General features: G+C 42.7%; 1 protein-coding gene across 1 annotated transcript in view; it reads left to right on the top strand.

The window, feature by feature from the left end:
• Window positions 1–6,257, top strand: part of RMND5B (required for meiotic nuclear division 5 homolog B) — a 111,463-nt gene that overhangs the window by 71,117 nt on the left and 34,089 nt on the right. The gene's annotated exons all lie outside the window — the stretch shown is intronic.

Raw genomic sequence — 6,257 nt, 5'->3', positions numbered from 1 at the left:
CCTCCCCCTAGCCCCTCCATGTGTCACATTCACACCCCCAGGCCCTCAATGTGTCACATTCACACCCCAGGCCCCTACATGTGTCTCATTCACGTCCTACAGGGTGAGTGTGGAATGGTTGGGGGGGAATGAGTATTACACAATTGGAGGGGTTAATGTTATAGGGTGAGTGTGGCAGGGTAAAAGGGGGCAAGAGACAGAGAATGAGTGTGACAGGATTGGGGGGGTGAGTGTGACAGTACGAGAAAGTGAGTGTGATAGTGTGAGTATGGCATGGGTGAGTGACAGGATTGGGGGAGTTATTGTGAGTGTGGCAAGGTTAAGGGGGGGTTACAGTGTGTGTGTGTGTGTGACAGATACACAGACACACAGGTACTGACACACATACAGACATAGAAAATAGAAATAAAGGGGAGAAGAAATAATTAGAGAGATGCTCAAAATCACCAAGCGTGTCTCACTCCAATTCACACTATTAAAATAGACAAAATATAAAATGTGTATTTTATTATATTTTTTTTATATTTTTTAAATATATTTTTAAACATTTTAAAATATTTTTATGTTTCTTATTGTCCACTTAATAACACCCCTTTTTTTCTCTCTTCCCCTTTTTTCTCTGTAATACTTATTGAGTTATTGAGTTAGATTTTATGTATTTATATGTAGTACATTTTTAATTTTGTGTATTTATATGATTGCACAAATAGTTTGTCGTCCATTATCAGTCTTAGGGACTGTAATTCGGACTTTTCTCAAGCGCGCATGCGCATTCAGAATTTTTTTGCACGTAAGAAAAAGCCTTCCGTCAAACCGGAAGTTCGTCATCCGAACGAGACAGAAAAATGGCCGCTGACCCGGAAGTACTCGGAGGAGAGATGACGCGACCGGAAACCGGAAGAAGTGAAATGAAGTCGGAAAAGGCGCCCTTTTTTGATATTTAAACTCTATAATTGTTATGTAGTTTAGCACTTTCAAAAAGACTTTGGTCAAAACGCGTTGTGCAATATCTTTTACTGGAGATCCAGATTTTAAGCTGTATTGTGTGAATAAAAGATTGCGTTCTTGCATCTACATTCCTGTTTGGTGTCTTATGAAAAATACGTCCAGGAGGAAAGTGAAATTGTGCAGTGAACCTTTTACCATCATTCCAGCAACTTGGTCTCCTATTAAGACGCCTTTAGTCTGAGCCACTTATAAAGGCTCAGAAATACGTGAGTGGGATATTTTCTTCTCCATTTATTTTACCTTTGTATACAGGCTATACTATGTCTTGTATCTTATAATTTTAGGTCATCCAGATATATGGTAATATCGCATGTTTTTATTATTCACATCTGGTTTATGTACCACTATTTTGCTCTCACCTAATTTGTTTATTACACATACAGACATACTGCAACCGCGGTAGGACCTCCACAGCTTGCAGCATCCCCTCTAGAAGCCTGTGTTTTAGTGAGGGTACCGCACTGACGTAGGCTTCCGGTAGATGAAGCTCCAGGAACTGTAGAAGATGGCAGGAGACGAGAGGGACAACGTCAGGTCAGTAAAACCTACCTTTCCCTCCACTCAGTTGCCACCTCACTGCAGGTGTTAAAGTCACCATCGGGGGTCTTTGCAAAACATGCAAAGACCCTCGAAGGTGACAGAGGTATTAGATCCCCAGTGTATACATTACTCTTCACATATCAATAATATACGTAGAACTTTTGTTTAAATGTTTGCAGATGAATCGCTTGTGAAAACATCAGTGAGAAAACTGCGGTACAGTATTTGGTTTTGTATAGCTTTTTACAAAACTATGGTTTTATTTGAAGTGCACTGACCTCTCTATATGTACTGTTGATAACTTTTAGTAATTTCAGCAGCATTCTGTGAATTTGTACAAATGCCTGTTCAGGTGAGTTTCTCACTGCACACATATCAACATACCTTGCAATGTTGGAAGTATGGGATCCATCATCCAGTATTTGGGTGGGAGGACCATAACACAAATGGTGATGTGGATCAAGCCCTCTAAGAACAGATCTCAGCATCAGCTGAATGCCTTGGGGGTTTACTCTACTTAGTGGATATTGATGCTATATAACCGCTTCCTGAAACAGCAGTACATGAACCAGAATTCAGGACAGTCCCTCCATCATTTTGGAGGTATGCCAATAGATATGATGCACTCACTCTACGCTGGTTATGCACATTTATCTGGTTTCCTCTGAAGTCATCTGATATGGCAGGACAAGACCCCCACAATTGAAATGGTCCTAACAAGGCTGGAACAGTTGTGAAGTATGCAACAGCAAAGTTTTGTGGGTGGATGTGGTGAAAAATAATCTCAAATAATGAGAGGAACACTCTTTTCTTGAATTTGAACCAGTTATAGGAGTTTTGTAAAGCCATGAACTCTGAGATATTCTATGTATTCACAGCATACATACGGTACAGACTTGAGAGTAACAGTGCTTCAGCTGCACAGCATACGGTATATATAGTTAGTATGATGGCAATGAATGATCAGCTCCTGGGCAATGTAGTTCTATTTACATTTACTCAGAGTCTCCGGAGTTATCTTTCTGTCTTCACCATTCTTCTACACTGGTAATTTAGGTGCTCCACTCATTATAGATCTCACACATAACAGGTCCTGAGAGTATGGCTGGCTCATCGTGCATTTCTAGAAGCATGTCATATCAAATCACTTCCTCCCAGTACTCAGAAAACCATACAGGAGATCTAAAGGAGCTGGGAACCTCTGCCAGCTGCCCCTGCCAACTAGATTGTATACATGCGCAATTGAATCACATCCAAATCACATTTTATCTGAATTCGTCAAATTGGAAGCGTCCGAATGTCAAGATTTTTTTAGTGACCAAAATTAAAACAAAAGTATTTGGAATGAATAAAAACAAATTATTTGAATCCATTTGTTTTCATAAAAACAGCCAATTAGAGACTTATCCACTAAGCAACTGAAAGAGGATTAAGAAAAAAAGTTTTTTTAATTTTTTTTTTTCCAGTTGTATGGTAGATGGGTCCCTAATTTGGTATCCTTAAAACAAATCTATCCCTGTCTGGGCATCATTTGCAAAGACCCCTGTCAGTGACATTACTGCTTAGGGCCCAGTGGTTGCACTGCAGTCAAATGTGAGATATACATATCTAATCCTGTCCCTCATGGGCGCTGACATCCTGTTCCTGCTACTCTTCTTCATGCTCCTGGTACTTCAACTACCAGGAGCCATGTCAGCTCTGTACCTTCTCTAATATGCGAGAGTACAGTATTAACATCCCGCAAGATCTCCCATAGAAAGAGCTAATTTTTCTACAGCCATCACTGGTGACAGCTGGGGGAAATGACCAGGCTTGACGGCAGTAGCTCTGCCTTGTGTCAAGCTTTTTAAGGCGTAGGAAAAATGAGACAAAGTAGGCCCTACGTTGCCACAGTATATCTTTTGATTCAGTGAAATTCCAACACAAGCAATCTGAGTATTTCATTAAATTAAAAAGGCAGAGTATTCATTGAAAAGCCTTCAGAACCTGCTATAAACAGTACCACTACGTGTGTTGTGGTACGATTACTATAGTGGTTCTAGTGACTATAGGCTCCCTTTAAGTGTATAAAAGTAGGGACTTTTCTACTTAGCAACTGAAAGAGCAATATGAAGAAAAGGGCTTTTCTTAATGTTGCTCTTTCAGGTGTTAAGCAGATAACTCCCTTATTTGGTAATTGGTAGGTATCCTTAAGGGCTGCAAAAAACAATTTGCTCATCCTAAATCCAACACCGGGTGAAGCTGTTGTAGAATTATAGAATTTATGAAATCAGCATAAGAGAATGCTTTGTCAGGAAGAAATGTGCGTCAGCGAAACAATGTGTTCCTGTTGAATGAAACATTGTGGCCGCTGAGCGACATGTTGGTCTCAATAAAGTATGTGTCAGCTGATTAATAAAATGTGTATCTACTAAAAGACCTTGAAAATTAAGCTTTGAAACTAATAATGCCAACTACTCAAAATTGCTGCCAAAGCACCCCTCCCATCGAGTGGACACCTCGTGCTAACAAGATGGCACCTACATCCTGTGTGCACTCCCGTGTCAAGAATGTCACCACCTCTTGATGGGAGGGCATTTGACTAACCACTTAACACCTAAACCAATTAATAATGTTTAATTGTTGTTATCTTGAATTCTTCAGTTAGTAAAATGCCTATTTACTCCATTTAGTTATAATCAGTATTATTCAATAAATTACTAAAATGACCACTAGATGTCACTCAGGAGAACCCCACCCATAGACCAAACACTCATTTCCAAGATGGTGCTGGAATCCGGGGGAGAACTTCATGACGACAGTAATGACAGTAATGACATAAGATGGCACACCCAGTAGGACGTGCTTTGAATGAACCACTTAGCACTTAACCAATTACTGATTTATAATTCTATGTTATCTCTGACAATGCTTATGATGTAATTGTGCTTTATAAGGGGTTGCCTGCCCCTCTGAATAAACCATTCCGAAGTTCTTTCATTAACCTGAACCCTGTGTTCTGTGAATTTACTTCCGCGTGCACGCAACTTTATTATTTTTAATTTGGACAGGAACAGATAGTCATTCAAACTTATTGGTTTGCAGAAAAGAATCCACAACAAAGCTCCCATCGTTGACTTCTATGTCTCCTCCGATATTACAGGGGTCTCGTGCGCTCTAATCACCAGCTCAAAGTGCATGCTCCAGGCTGGCAAGGGCTGTGGAGTGAGGTAGGTTTTTTTTTTTTTAAACTCCATGTAAAGGGGGAAGGCAGGAGAGAGTAATCTATAAAACAAGATACACCTAGATAAAACAAAAGCAGAGAACAGGAGAGAGTAATCTGTCTGCAAAGAATTTTTTTATATATATATATATAATTCTTTATTTTTGGAGTGCAATTTTGATTGACAGAAACAGTTGTCAGCATAAAATGAGAATTTTATACATTGCTTTTTCACATGAACATTGGTCACGCGAGCTAGTCTGCACTTTTTTATTTTATTTTGCATGCTCTGGTCTCTCGAGGCTAGGTGGAGGGTCGCATGAAAGGTGTGATGTTCCTTCAAGTGAAGAAGCCCAGAGTGTGCAAACAAATTTTATGCACATATTTGACATTGGCAGGCTGGGACAGAGTTCTCGATTGCCAGTGCTGGGGGTGCTCTGCAACGGGTGCTGTCTGGGCCAGTGAGGGTGTTCTGCAATGGGTGCTGTCTGGGCCAGTGAGGGTGTCCTGCAACGGATGCTGTCTGGGCCAGTGAGGGTGTTCTGCAACGGATGCTGTCTGGGCCAGTGAGTGTGCACTGCAATGGGGTGAGGGTGCTGTCTGGGCCAGTGAGGGTGCTCTGCAATGGGTGCTGTCTGGGCCAGTGAGGGTGCTCTGCAATGGGTGCTGTCTGGGCCAGTGAGGGTGCTCTGCAATGGGTGCTGTCTGGGCCAGTGAGGGTGCTGTCTAGGCCAGTGAGCGTGCTCTGCAATGGGGTGAGGGTGCTGTCTGGGCCAGTGAGGTGCTCTGCAACGGGTGCTGTCTGGGCCAGTGAGGGTGTTCTGCAACGGGTGCTGTCTGGGCCAGTGAGGGTGTTCTGCAACGGGTGCTGTCTGGGCCAGTGAGGGTGTTCTGCAAGGGGTGCTGTCTGGGCCAGTGAGGGTGTTCTGCAACGGGTGCTGTCTGGGCCAGTGAGGGTGTTCTGCAACGGGTGCTGTCTGGGCCAGTGAGGGTGTTCTGCAACGGGTGCTGTCTGGGCCAGTGAGGGTGTTCTGCAATGGGTGCTGTCTGGGTCAGTGAGGTGCTTTGCAATGGGTGCTGTCTGAGCCAGTGAGGGTGTTCTGCAATGGGTGCTGTCTGGGTCAGTGAGGTGCTCTGCAATGGGTGCTGTCTGGGTCAGTGAGGTGCTCTGCAATGGGTGCTGTCTGGGCCAGTGAGGGTGCTCTGCAATGGGTGCTGTCTGGGCCAGTGAGGGTGCTCTGCAATGGGTGTTGTCTGGGCCAGTGAGGTGCTTTGCAATGGGTGCGCACCATAATAGCAATGCAAAAAAACGCTATAATACACGTGAAACGGTAAATAATAAAATACACTTTTACCAAATCCTGTTGTAATAAACTAATAAAGAGTGAATTATGCTGCTTATCTGTCTAACCGACTTACTGTATGAAAACTTCCCTAATACATATAATCACACGGTATAATCACACCGGGCACCAGTGAACCAGCAGCAGCCATCTTTGTGAATACA

This window comes from Pelobates fuscus, chromosome 3 (genome assembly GCF_036172605.1).
Source record: "Pelobates fuscus isolate aPelFus1 chromosome 3, aPelFus1.pri, whole genome shotgun sequence".
NCBI classification, from domain to species: domain Eukaryota; kingdom Metazoa; phylum Chordata; class Amphibia; order Anura; family Pelobatidae; genus Pelobates; species Pelobates fuscus.
This window is presented reverse-complemented; position numbering and strand designations above follow the sequence as displayed.